This window comes from Bombina bombina, chromosome 3 (genome assembly GCF_027579735.1).
Source record: "Bombina bombina isolate aBomBom1 chromosome 3, aBomBom1.pri, whole genome shotgun sequence".
Lineage (NCBI taxonomy): Eukaryota > Metazoa > Chordata > Amphibia > Anura > Bombinatoridae > Bombina > Bombina bombina.
The window spans coordinates 349,829,316-349,843,877 of NC_069501.1; the positions used below are offsets into that span (position 1 = coordinate 349,829,316).

Genomic DNA, 14,562 nt, shown 5'->3' on the forward strand with positions numbered 1-14,562 from the left:
TCACTGCAACAGAAAATAAAAATAAAAATATATATATATATATATATATATATATACATATACACACACACACACACACAATTTGAAACCCTTGTGAGAGGAGATAGAGAACTCTTTTCTTCGTTCACTTTCCACCCATGCGACCTCAGAAATGCCAGAACTATCTCTGTATGAGACTTGGCAATTTGAAAGCTTGACGCCTGTATCAGGATGTTGTCTAGATAAGGAGCCACCGCTATGCCTCGCGGTCTTAGAACCGCCAGAAGAGAGCCCAGAACCTTTGTAAAAATTCTTGGGGCTGTAGCCAACCCGAAGGGAAGAGCTACAAATTGGTAATGCCTGTCTAGAAAGGCAAATCTCAGGAACCGATGATGATTCTTGTGAATCGGAATGTGAAGGTAGGCATCCTTTAAGTCCACTGTGGTCATGTACTGACCCTCTTGGATCATGGGTAAGATGGTTCGAATAGTTTCCATCTTGAATGATGGAACTCTGAGGAATTTGTTTAAGATCTTTAGATCCAAAATTGGTCTGAAGGTTCCCTCTTTTTTGGGAACCACAAACAGATTTGAATAAAAACCCTGTCCTAGTTCCGTCCGCGGAACTGGATGGATCACTCCCATTACTAGGAGGTCTTGCACGCAGCGTAGGAATGCCTCTTTCTTTATCTGGTTTGTGGAAATCTCCCTTGTGGAGGAGAAGCTTTGAAGTCCAGAAGATATCCCTGAGATATGATCTCCAACGCCCAGGGATCCTGAACATGTCTTGCCCACGCCTGGGCGAAGAGAGAAAGTCTGCCCCCTACTAGATCCGTTGCCAGATAGGGGGCCGTTCCTTCATGCTGTCTTGGAGGCAGCAGCAGGCTTTCTGGCCTGCTTGCCCTTGTTCCAGGACTGGTTAGATTTCCAGGCCTGCTTGGGTTGAGCAAAAGTTCCCTCTTGTTTTGAAGCAGAGGAAGTTGATGCTGCACCTGCCTTGAAAGGCACGAAAATTAGACTGTTTGGCCCTTGATTTGGCCCTGTCCTGAGGAAGGGTATGATCCTTACCTCCAGTAATGTCAGCAATAATTTCTTTCAAACCAGGCCCGAATAAGGTCTGCCCCTTGAAAGGAATGTTGAGTAATTTAGACTTTGAAGTCACGTCAGCTGACCAGGATTTAAGCCATAGCGCCCTACGCGCCTGGATGGCGAATCCGGAATTCTTAGCCGGTAGTTTAGTCAAATGAACAATGGCATCAGAAACAAATGAGTTAGCTAGCTTAAGTGTTCTAAGCTTGTCAATGATTTCAGTCAATGGAACTGTATGGATGGCCTCTTCCAGGGCCTCAAACCAGAATGCCGCCGCAGCAGTGACAGGCGCAATGCATGCAAGGGGCTGTAAAATAAAACCTTGTTGAATAAACAATTTCTAAAGGTAACCCTCTAATTTTTTATCCATTGGATCTGAAAAAGCACAACTGTCCTCAACCGGGATAGTGGTACGCTTTGCTAAAATAGAAACTGCTCCCTCCACCTTAGGGACCGTCTGCCATAAGTCCCGTGTAGTGGCGTCTATGGGAAACATTTTTCTAAATATAGGAGGGGGGGAAAACGGCACACCGGGTCTATCCCACTCTTTACTAATAATTTCTGTAAACCTTTTAGGTATTGGAAAAACATCAGTACACACCGGCACTGCATAGTATTTATCCAGTCTACACAATTTCTCTGGCACTGCAATTGTGTCACAGTCATTCAGAGCAGCTAACACCTGCCCAAGCAATACACGGAGGTTCTCAAGCTTAAATTTAAAATTAGAAATCTCTGAATCAGGTTTCCCCGAGTCAGAGATGTCACCCACAGACTGAAGCTCTCCGTCCTCAGGTTCTGCATATTGTGACGCAGTATCAGACATGGCTCTTACAGCATCTACGCGCTCTGTATCTCGTCTAACCCCAGAGCTATCGCGCTTGCCTCTCAATTCAGGCAATCTGGATAATACAGCTGACAGGGTATTATCCATGATCGCAGCCATGTCCTGCAAAGTAATCGCTATGGGCGTCCCTGATGTACCTGGCGCCATATTAGCGTGCGTCCCTTGAGCGGGACGCAAAGGGTCCGACACGTGGGGAGAGTTAGTCGGCATAACTTCCCCTCGACAGAACCCTCTGGTGACAATTCTTTTATAGATAAAGACTGATCTTTACTGTTTAAGGTGAAATCAATACATTTAGTACACATCCTATGGGGCTCCACCATGGCTTTTAAACATAATGAACAAGTAGTTTCCTCTGTGTCAGACATGTTTGTACAGACTAGCAATGAGACTAGCAAGCTTGGAAAACACTTTAAAACAAGTTAACAAGCACTATAAAAAACGTTACTGTGCCTTTAAGAAAATATTTTTTGTCAAAATTTGAAATAACAGTGAAAAAAGGCAGTTACACTAACGAAATTTTTACAGTGTATGTAACAAGTTAGCAGAGCATTGCACCCACTTGCAAATGGATGATTAACCCCTTAATACCAAAAACGGAATAATAAATGAAAAAAACGTTTTTAAAAACTAGTCACAACAACTGCCACAGGTCTACTGTGGTTGTTACCCTCCTCAAACACGACTTTTGAAGCCTTTTGAGCCCTTCAGAGATGTCCTGTATCATGCAGAGGGAAGCTGAATGTCTCTGTCTGTAATTTTAGCTGCGCAGAAAAGCGCTAAAATAGGCCCCTCCCACTCATATTACAACAGTGGAAAGCCTCAGGAAACTGTTTCTAGGCAAAAATCAAGCCAGCCATGTGGAAAAAAACTAGGCCCCAATAAGTTTTATCACCAAGCATATATAAAAACGATTAAACATGCCAGCAAACGTTTTATATTGCACTTTTATAAAAGTATGTATCTCTGGTAATAAGCCTGATACCAGTCGCTATTAAATCACTGTATTTAGGCTTAACTTAAATTAATCCGGTATCAGCAGCATTTTTCTAGCAAATTCCATCCCTAGAAATATGTTAACTGCACATACCTTATTGCAGGATAACCTGCACGCCATTCCCCCTCTGAAGTTACCTCACTCCTCAGAATATGTGAGAACGGCAGTGGATCTTAGTTACTTCTGCTAAGATCATAGAAATCACACGCAGATTCTTCTTCTAATGCTGCCTGAGATGAAACAGTACACTCCGGTACCATTTAAAAATAACAAACTTTTGATTGAAGTTAAAAAACTAACTATAATACACCACTCTCCTCTTACTACCTCCATCTTTGTTGAAAGTTGCAAGAGAATGACTGGATATGGCAGTGATGGGAGGAGCTATATAGCAGCTCTGCTGTGGGTGATCCTCTTGCAACTTCCTGTTGGGAAGGAGAATATCCCCACAAGTAATGGATGATCCGTGGACTGGATACACTTAACAAGAGAAACAACTCTCAAATGACCTGAAAACAAATATTGTTCAAACATTATGGTTTAGGGGAAGGCTACAAAAAGCTATTGCTGAGATTTAAGCTGTCAGTGTCCACTGTGAGGAACATAGTGAAGAAATGGAAGACCACAGACACAGTTCTTGTTAAGGCCAGAAGTAAAATATTGGAGAGGCAAAAGCAAAGGGTGTTGAGAATGCTCAAAAACAGCCCACAGACCACCTCCAAGGACCTACAACATTACCTTGCTGCAGATGGTGTCACTGTGCATCGTTCAACAATTCAGTGTATGGGAGACTGATGCAGAAGAAGCCTTTTCTGCAGACATGCCACAAACAAACCGAGTCGCTTGAGGTATGCAAACGCACATTTGGACAAGCCAGCTTCATTTTGGAAGAAAGTGAACTGATGAAACAAAGATTGAGTTATTTGGTCATAACAAGAACGTTATGCATGGCGGCAAAAGAACACAGCGTTGCAAGACAAACACTTGCTAGCCACAGTAAAATTTGGTGGATGTTCCATCATGCTGTGGGGCTGTGTGGCCAGTGCCGGTACTGGGAATTTGTTAAAGTTGAGGGTCGCATGGATTCCACTCAATATCAGCAGATACTTGAGAATAATGATGAGGAATTAGTCACAAAGTTTAAGTTATGCCGGAGCTGGATATTTCAACAAGACAAGACCCAAAACACTGCTCAAAATCTACTCTGGCATTTATGCAGAGGAACAAGTACAATGTTCTGGAATGGCCATCCCAGTCCCCAGACCTGAATATCATTAAAAATCTGTGGGGTGATTTAAAGCGGGCTGTCCATGCTCGGCAACCATCAAACCTAACTGAACTGGAGATGTTTTGCAAGGAGGAATGGTCCTTCATCCAGAATCCAGACACTCATTACAGACTATAGGAAGCATCTAGAGGCTGTTATTTCTGCTAAAGAAGGCTCTACTAAATATTGATGCAATATTTCTGTTGGGGTGCCCAAATTTATGCACCTGTATAATTTTGTTTTGATGCACATTGCACATTTTCTGTTAATCCAATAAACCTCATTTCACTATTGAAATAGTACTGTGCCCTTCAGTTATTTGATAGATCAAAATGAAATTGCTGATTCAAACACCCAATTATTTATAAATGAAAATCATGGAAATTGTCAGGGGTGCCTAAACTTTTGCATACAACTGTACATATACACACACATCACCCCCACCAATATATAAACATGTGGGCAAAATAATAATAAAAAGTGTCCATCAAGACTCTGGTGCATGGGACTGAGGGGCAGTATCATCCATCATACAATATTTAACAATCTACCAAAAACAATATGTTAATAAGTGAAAAACAGCAGTGGCCAAAATATCTGCACATACATTATTACATGTAAAATAAATAATAATAAAAAAAAAATGACAGTGACACCTGAACATAAACTTCCAAAAATTATAAAGAATATACATTAAAACACTAAATATCACAAGTTTTTTTTTGTTTTTGTTTTTAATTAAAAAAAAACATAATTTATGCTTACCTGATAAATTTATTTCTCTTGTAGTGTAGTCAGTCCACGGGTCATCCATTACTTATGGAATATATCTCTTCCTAACAGGAAGCTGCAAGAGGATCACCCAAGCAGAGCTGCTATATAGCTCCTCCCCTCACATGTCATATTCAGTCATTCGACCAAAACCAGACGAGAAAGGAGAAACCATAGGGTGCAGTGGTGACTGGAGTTTAATTAAAATTTAGATCTGCCTTGAAAGACAGGGCGGGCCGTGGACTGACTACACTACAAGAGAAATAAATTTATCAGGTAAGCATAAATTATGTTTTCTCTTGTTAAGTGTAGTCAGTCCATGGGTCATCCATTACTTATGGAATACCAATACCAAAGCTAAAGTACACGGATGAAGGGAGGGACAAGGCAGGAACTTTAAACGGAAGGAACCACTGCCTGAAGCACCTTAATCCCAAAAATAGCCTCCGAAGAAGCAAAAGTGTCAAATTTGTAAAATTTTGAAAAAGTGTGAAGTGAAGACCAAGTTGCAGCCTTGCAAATCTGTTCAACAGAGGCCTCATTTTTAAAGGCCCAGGTGGAAGCCACAGCTCTAGTAGAATGAGCTGTAATCCTTTCAGGAGGCTGCTGTCCAGCAGTCTCATAGGCTAAACGTATTATGCTACGAAGCCAAAAAGAGAGAGAGGTAGCCGAAGCCTTTTGACCTCTTCTCTGTCCAGAGTAAACGACAAACAGGGAAGAAGTTTGACGAAAATCTTTAGTTGCCTGCAAATAGAACTTCACGGCACGGACTACGTCCAGATTATGCAAAAGTCGTTCCTTCTTTGAAGAAGGGTTAGGACACAGTGATGGAACAACAATCTCTTGATTGATATTCCTGTTAGTAACTACCTTAGGTAAGAACCCAGGTTTAGTACGCAGAACTACCTTGTCTGAATGAAAAATCAGATAAGGAGAATCACAATGTAAGGCAGATAACTCAGAGACTCTTCGAGCCGAGGAAATAGCCATCAAAAACAGAACCTTCCAGGATAACAGCTTGATATCAATGGAATGAAGGGGTTCAAATGGAACGCCTTGAAGAACGTTAAGAACTAAGTTCAAGCTCCACGGCGGAGCAACAGTCTTAAACACAGGCTTAATCCTAGCTAAAGCCTGACAAAAAGCCTGAACGTCTGGAACTTCTGCCAGACGTTTGTGTAGAAGAATAGACAGAGCAGAAATCTGTCCCTTTAACGAACTAGCAGTTAAGCCCTTTTCTAAACCCTCTTGTAGAAAAGACAATATCCTAGGAATCCTAAACTTACTCCATGAGTAACTCTTGGATTCGCACCAATATAAATATTTACGCCATATCTTATGGTAAATTCTTCTGGTAACAGGCTTCCTAGCCTGTATTAAGGTATCAATAACCGACTCCGAGAAGCCACGCTTTGATAGAATCAAGCGTTCAATCTCCATGCAGTCAGCCTCAGAGAAATTAGATTTGGATGGTTGAAAGGACCCTGAATTAGAAGGTCCTGTCTCAGAGGCAGAGACCACGGTGGGCAGGACGACATGTCCACTAGGTCTGCATACCAGGTCCTGCGTGGCCACGCAGGCGCTATCAGAATCACCGAAGCTCTCTCCTGTTTGATCTTGGCAATCAAACGAGGAAGCATCGGAAATGGTGGAAACACATAAGCCATGTTGAAGACCCAAGGGGCTGTCAGAGCATCTATCAGCACCGCTCCCGGGTCCCTGGACCTGGATCCGTAACAAGGAAGCTTGGCGTTCTGGCGAGACGCCATGAGATCCAGATCTGGTTTGCCCCAACGATGAATCAGTTGAGCAAAGACCTCCGGATGAAGTTCCCACTCCCCCGGATGAAAAGTCTGGCGACTTAGAAAATCCGCCTCCCAGTTCTCCACGCCTGGGATGTAAATCGCTGACAGGTGGCAAGAGTGAGACTCTGCCCAGCGAATTATCTTTGAGACTTCCAACATCGCTAGGGAACTTCTGGTTCCCCCTTGATGGTTGATGTAAGCCACAGTCGTGATGTTGTCCGACTGAAATCTGATGAACCTCAGAGTTGCTAACTGAGGCCAAGCTAGGAGAGCATTGAATATTGCTCTTAATTCCAAAATATTTATTGGGAGGAGTTTCTCCTCCTGAGTCCATAGTCCCTGAGCCTTCAGGGAGTTCCAGACTGCGCCCCAGCCTAGAAGGCTGGCGTCTGTTGTTACAATCGTCCAATCTGGCCTGCGAAAGGTCATCCCCTTGGACAGATGTGGCCGAGAAAGCCACCATAGAAGAGAATCTCTGGTCTCTTGATCCAGATTTAGCAGGGGGGACAAATCTGAGTAATCCCCATTCCACTGACTTAGCATGCACAATTGCAGCGGTCTGAGATGCAGGCGCGCAAATGGTACTATGTCCATTGCCGCTACCATTAAGCCGATTACTTCCATGCACTGAGCTACTGACGGGTGTGGAATGGAATGAAGGACACGGCAAGCATTTAGAAGTTTTGATAACCTGGCCTCCGTCAGGTAAATTTTCATCTCTACAGAATCTATAAGAGTCCCTAGAAAGGGAACCCTTGTAAGTGGTAATAGAGAACTCTTTTCCACGTTCACCTTCCACCCATGCGACCTCAGAAATGCCAGAACTATCTCTGTATGAGACTTGGCAGTTTGAAAACTTGACGCTTGTATCAGAATGTCGTCTAGGTACGGAGTCACCGCTATGCCTCGCGGTCTTAGTACCGCCAGAAGTGAGCCCAGAACTTTTTTAAAGATTCTTGGAGCCGTAGCTAATCCGAAGGGAAGAGCTACAAACTGGTAATGCCTGTCTAGGAAAGCAAATCTTAGGTACCGATAATGATCCTTGTGAATCGGTATGTGAAGGTAGGCATCCTTTAAGTCCACTGTGGTCATGTACTGACCCTCTTGGATCATGGGAAGGATGGTTCGAATAGTTTCCATTTTGAATGATGGAACTCTTAGGAATTTGTTTAGGATTTTTAAGTCCAAGATTGGTCTGAAGGTTCCCTCTTTCTTGGGAACCACAAATAGATTTGAATAGAATCCTTGCCCGTGTTCCGTCCGCGGAACTGGGTGGATCACCCCCATTAGTAAGAGGTCTTGTACACAGCGTAGAAACGCCTCTTTCTTTATTTGGTTTGCTGATAACCTTGAAAGATGAAATCTCCCTCGTGGAGGAGAAGTTTTGAAGTCCAGGAGATATCCCTGAGATATGATCTCCAACGCCCAGGGATCCTGGACATCTCTTGCCCAAGCCTGGGCGAAGAGAGAAAGTCTGCCCCCCACTAGATCCGTTTCCGGATAGGGGGCCCTCTCTTCATGCTGTCTTAGGGGCAGCAGCAGGTTTCTTGGCCTGCTTGCCCTTGTTCCAGGACTGGTTAACTTTCAAGCCCTGTCTGTAACGAGCAACAGCTCCTTCCTGTTTTGGAGCGGAGGAAGTTGATGCTGCTCCTGCCTTGAAGTTACGAAAGGCACGAAAATTAGACTGTTTGGCCTTTGATTTGGCCCTGTCCTGAGGTAGAGCATGGCCCTTACCTCCCGTAATGTCAGCTATAATTTCTTTCAAGCCGGGCCCGAATAAGGTCTGCCCCTTGAAAGGAATATTAAGCAATTTAGATTTAGAAGTCACGTCAGCTGACCAGGATTTAAGCCATAGCGCTCTGCGCGCTTGGATGGCGAATCCGGAGTTCTTAGCCGTAAGTTTGGTTAAATGTACGACGGCATCAGAAACAAATGCGTTAGCTAGCTTAAGTGCTTTAAGCTTGTTCATAATTTCATCCAATGGAGCTGTGCGAATGGCCTCTTCCAGAGACTCAAACCAGAATGCCGCCGCAGCAGTGACAGGCGCAATGCATGCAAGGGGCTGTAAGATAAAACCTTGTTGAACAAACATTTTCTTAAGGTAACCCTCTAATTTCTTATCCATTGGATCTGAAAAGGCACAACTATCCTCCACCGGGATAGTGGTACGCTTAGCTAAAGTAGAAACTGCTCCCTCCACCTTAGGAACCGTCTGCCATAAGTCTCGTGTGGTGGTGTCTATAGGAAACATTTTCCTAAATATGGGAGGAGGGGAAAAAGGCACACCAGGTCTATCCCACTCCTTGCTAATAATCTCTGTAAGCCTTTTAGGTATAGGAAACACGTCAGTACACACCGGTACCGCATAGTATCTATCCAACCTACATAATTTTTCTGGAATTGCAACCGTGTTACAATCATTCAGAGCCGCTAATACCTCCCCTAGCAATATGCGGAGGTTCTCAAGCTTAAATTTAAAATTAGAAATCTCTGAATCCAGTCTCCCTGGATCAGATCCGTCACCCACAGAATGAAGCTCTCCGTCTTCATGTTCTGCAAACTGTGACGCAGTATCTGACATGGCTCTCACCTCATCCGCGCGCTCTGTCCTTAACCCAGAGCTATCGCGCTTGCCTCTTAATTCTGGCAATTTAGATAATACTTCTGTCATAACAGTAGCCATGTCTTGCAAAGTGATTTGTAAGGGCCTCCCTGATGTACTTGGCGCCACAAAATCACGCACCTCCTGAGCGGGAGGCGAAGGTACTGACACGTGAGGAGAGTTAGTCGGCATAACTTCCCCCTCGTTGTCTGGTGATAATTTCTTTACATGTAAAGATTGACTTTTATTTAAAGTAACATCAATGCAATTAGTACACAAATTTCTATTGGGCTCCACATTGGCCTTTAAACATAGTGAACAAAGAGATTCATCTGAGTCAGACATGTTTAAACAGACTAGCAATGAGACTAGCAAGCTTGGAAATACTTTTCTAAATAAATTTACAAGCAATATAAAAAAACGCTACTGTGCCTTTAAGAAGCACAAAAAGCTGTCACAGTTGAAATAACAATGAACCAAAATAGTTATAGCAACCAATTTTTCACAGTAAATGTATTAAGTTAGCAAAGGATTGCACCCACCAGCAAATGGATGATTAACCCCTTAATACCCAAAAACGGATAACAATTTAATAATCAACGTTTTTAACACAGTCAAAACACACTGTCACAGGTCTGCTGTGACTGATTACCTCCCTCAAAATGAATTTTGAAGACCCCTGAGCTCTCTAGAGACGATCATCTGGATCATGGAGGATGAAGTAGACAGATTGTGACTGAATTTTTACTGCGCAAAAAAAGCGCTAAAATAGGCCCCTCCCACTCATATTACAACAGTGGGGAAGCTCAGATAACTGTTTCTATGCAGAAAACAAAGATGGCCATGTGGTAAAAATCATGCCCCAATAAGTTTTATCACCAAGTACCTCACAAAAAACGATTAACATGCCATTAAACGTTTTGAACATACATTTTAAGAGTTAAGAAGTGTTATTAATAAGCCTGCTACCAGTCGCTTTTACTGCAGTTAAGGCTCATACATTATTTCAGTATTAACAGTATTTTCAGAGTCAATTCCATTCCTTAGAAAAATACATTCAGTGTACACACACTCATCAGCCTAATACCAGTCGCTATCACTGCATTTAAGGCTGAACTTACGTTACATTGGTATCAGCAGTATTTTCTCAGTCAATTCCATTCCTCAGAAAAATAATTTACTGCACATACCTCGTTTGCAGGGGGGGCCCTGCATGCTATTCCCCTTTTCTGAAGTTACCTCACTCCTCAGATGAGAACAGCCAGTGGATCTTAGTTACGTCTGCTAAGATCATAGAAAACGCAGGCAGATTCTTCTTCTAATGCTGCCTGAGAACAAACAGCACACTCCGGTGCCATTTAAAATAACAAACTTTTGATTGAAGAAATAAACTAAGTTAAAAAACACCACAGACCTCTCACAGTGACCTATCTTTAGTTAGGCTGCAAGAGAATGACTGAATATGACATGTGAGGGGAGGAGCTATATAGAAGCTCTGCTTGGGTGATCCTCTTGCAGCTTCCTGTTAGGAAGAGATATATTCCATAAGTAATGGATGACCCGTGGACTGACTACACTTAACAAGAGAAAAAATATTAGCATATGTATTAAAAAAGTACCTTATAGGGAGGTGGAGCTAGCCAGCAACTGGAACAGCAGCATCTAAGAAGAGCTCCGTGTATAAAGGGAGATTAAACTGTTAAATAGAGGCTTTTTGATGTTACAGAGGCCATAATTTAACCCCTAACAGTGTCTACAACTAGGAGGTAGTTAGCAGAACAAAGTTGAGAAAGTTTCTAGTAAGCGCAACACAGACCGGAATTGCAGAACCAGGACAAATCCAGGAAAGTCCGCAGCTGTGGCCTACTCCGGGCCGAGAGGGCATTCTAAAAGAGACAAAAACTTCTGGGATCCTGCCTACAGTCCCCGCTAAGCAAGTGATCACAGAGCGAGATCAGGGGCAGAAGAAGAGAGGCTAAAGTGAGCCAACTAAAGTAAAGAGAAAACCGGAGGCCCTCACATCAAGCGGACTAGGTGGCTCCTTACAATAAAAAAGTTGGTGGTGGAATCGGAGATCTCCAGGCTGGGATAGTATACCGAGACAGACTGAGTTCAGCCATAAAGGAGACAACCAGAAACATAAAGTGTCCCTGAAGAAGGATAAGTGGCGGGAAAAAAACACACCATTTTGAATACACATCTCTATATTTAAAATGCAGTTTCATATCTGGAGCAGTCCTAATTAGGACTAGATTGATTTGCAAGGGGCCTAACCACCTACAGTTAATATTACATAGAGAGGGGCAACTAGGCATAGTTTTGAAAGGAGAGGGTTCAGAGAAACACAGATTAAGAAGAAGCAGAACAGATAATTAAGTCTGTAGTCAGCCTGCAACATACATTGAATTATACACCGAGAAGTCTAACCCTAACTTCGATCAGCAGTGTCCCCTCCACTTGCAACACTAGGAACAACTTGGATCTGAATATACACCCACCCCCACCCTTTTCCTGCTGCTCTGCAGACAGTTATGTCATACCCCAATACCATTTCCCGTGATCGCCCTGTGAGGGTAACAGCCCCGGGGGTAGTGTTTAGCTGAAGGGAGTGGAGCTTCCTGGGAGATTACAGAATTTTTACTAATGGAATACCAAATGGTCTGGGTTCAGTCCCCTGACACCCTGAATATGAGGAATTAAAATTTAGCAACTTGAAGAAGTCGGGGCATCTGAGATATTAAGGAATATCTTAGGATCACGAACTGTGGACCCCATTCCCTGACCCACAAGACAAGAAAGTGTAGGGCCAGGACACGGGTGGAGTAAATATCTGAGAACATAGTGTATTGCTATGAGGGCACCCTGACTATCCTTCAAGATTGAAACGACAGACACTGAGATCCAGTGACTTGCACCCAGGAGCAATGTTCCCCAAGAGTAACTAAAAATCACAAGATGAGGATATAGTGAAAAAGAGACCAAATAACCTGAGCAGAGGACCTCTAAATAACCTCCAAGCAATATTACTAAGCAGCAACTTCACAGATTCGATACTGCTGGGCCCTCCCAGCCTTTGGATCCGGTAACACCATTATACTCCTTATATATCCATCTCAGCAAAGGGATCAAGGAAAAATATAAACACCATGAAAAGCTATCTCACAAAAGCACAATCCAAACAAAGAGTGTCAGAAAAAAACACATCTTCAACTAAAGAAAATACAAGTCACAACCAATTGGAAATAGAAGAAAGCAACCCCATAAATATCTATAATAAAGAGTTGCTCATACAAATAAAAGAGATTTTCCAGGAAGAATTTAAATCGGCTCTATCGGAGCTGAAGAAAGACATCCGAGAAATTGGTCATAAAACATTGGATATAGAAGACAAATTAGATGAACTTTCTGGAGAAGTACCACAAATACCTAGATCATGCTATATACATCAGAAAGCTGGAGGATCAGGTAGAGGATCTAGAAAACAGATCAAGGCGCTCTAACTTAAGAATCAGAAACCTGCCTGAGAGTTTCAAAAACTTGCCAGATTATGTGATCAAACTATTTCACTGGCTAGCCCCAGAGATAGAGATCCCAATCCTTATCATGGACAGAGCCCATAGGGCCCTCACTAAACCTTCCCAATCAGCGACACGAGATCATTGTGAAGATGCATTACTACTATATCAAAGAAGAGCTACTAAAAGCAGCTAGAATGCCCCATAACCTCACATATGAAGGCCATGAGATCCAGATATATACAGACCTCTTGCCAACAACTCTGAGAAGGAGAGAGATGATGAAACCTGTAGCACAGATCCTCATTATCATTAAAGAGAAGATCAAATATAGGTGGAACATCCCCTTCAAACTCACATTTGCATACCAAAATGGTGTCCACTCATGCTCCTCCAATGAAGAGGGATTACTACTACTACAGCAACTGCAATTAATTTCAGAAACATCAGAGATAAACTCCTCTCCAAAACCCCAAAGAAAAACTCCACAGAAAGTATTGACACAAGTGGGTAAAAACGGCAAGCTGAACAAGACCAAGACAGGAGCCAATCTAGAACCGGAACATAGAGTACCAAGTAGAGACAATACTCCTCCTCCTTGACTATAGATATAGAGAAAGCAGTTCCAGTGCTTTCGGTACAGAATAGAAGAAAATCTGGGATAACATTTCCTACTTGAAAAGTACCTAACAGAGACTACATTGTCTAGTATCCTTTGAGTTATAAATGTTCTTATAATCATACTGTATTGGTTCTCTTTTTAGGAGGAGGTTATACCTTAGCAAACCTCCCTCCTCCTCCCCCCCTTCCCCTGCCAAATTTCCCCCTCCCTTCAATGCCCCACCCCCTTTCCCCCCTCAGGTCAAAATGAAAATTTTAAAAAATATTATCCTAAGTTCACTATGTCCTTTGAAGTTACAGATGAATACTGTGACATATATTGTTCTGTTTACTGTTGTACTGTTTATATTAGGTTTAACTAATGTTTTGGGTATCCAACAAAATGTTTTTTTATTTGCACAGATTATACATAATTCGGATAGTAATTGCTACAAAAATGGTAAGGTTGGTTACGATGAAGAAATCATCCTACAAATAAAGGGATGCCATAGCTTGAGATACTTATCACTATCAATACATCTTACACTACCCAGAAAAGCATACAGTCCAGTAACACCACATGGGAATTAAAGTAATATCACACAACGTCAGAGGATTGAACTCTGACGTCAAACGAAAGAAAGTCATAATTGAATACAAGTCTCTTAAAGCCCAAATTGTTATGCTTCAGGAAACTCGCTTCACTACTCAGTCTACACCTAAATATTGGGACAAATTATTTCCTATACAATACCATGCAATTAATAAAAAAAAATGTGGAGTTTCTCTTCTACTACACACATCATTAAATTTTAAAAAAGAAGAGGTTGTTAGAGACAGAGAAGGGAGGTTTCTTATTGCCAGAGGGGCCATCCAAAACACACCAATTATCCTAGTTAACGTGTATGCACCTAATACTAACCAGGCTACCTTTATCTCGAAGCTTAATAAACATCCTATACAATGGCGAAAATATAAAGGGGGAGATTTTAATTTGACACTTAATGATACATTAGACAGATCTGCGGAAGATAATGAGACACGGCTAGGATCTAGAACTTCCCAAAGGATTTTAAGTGACTTTCTTTTAG

The 14,562-nt window shown here is 42.3% G+C and overlaps 1 protein-coding gene across 3 annotated transcripts in view; it reads right to left on the reverse strand.

The window, feature by feature from the left end:
- Positions 1-14,562, reverse strand: part of MID1 (midline 1) — a 297,353-nt gene that overhangs the window by 167,109 nt on the left and 115,682 nt on the right. The window lies entirely within an intron of this gene.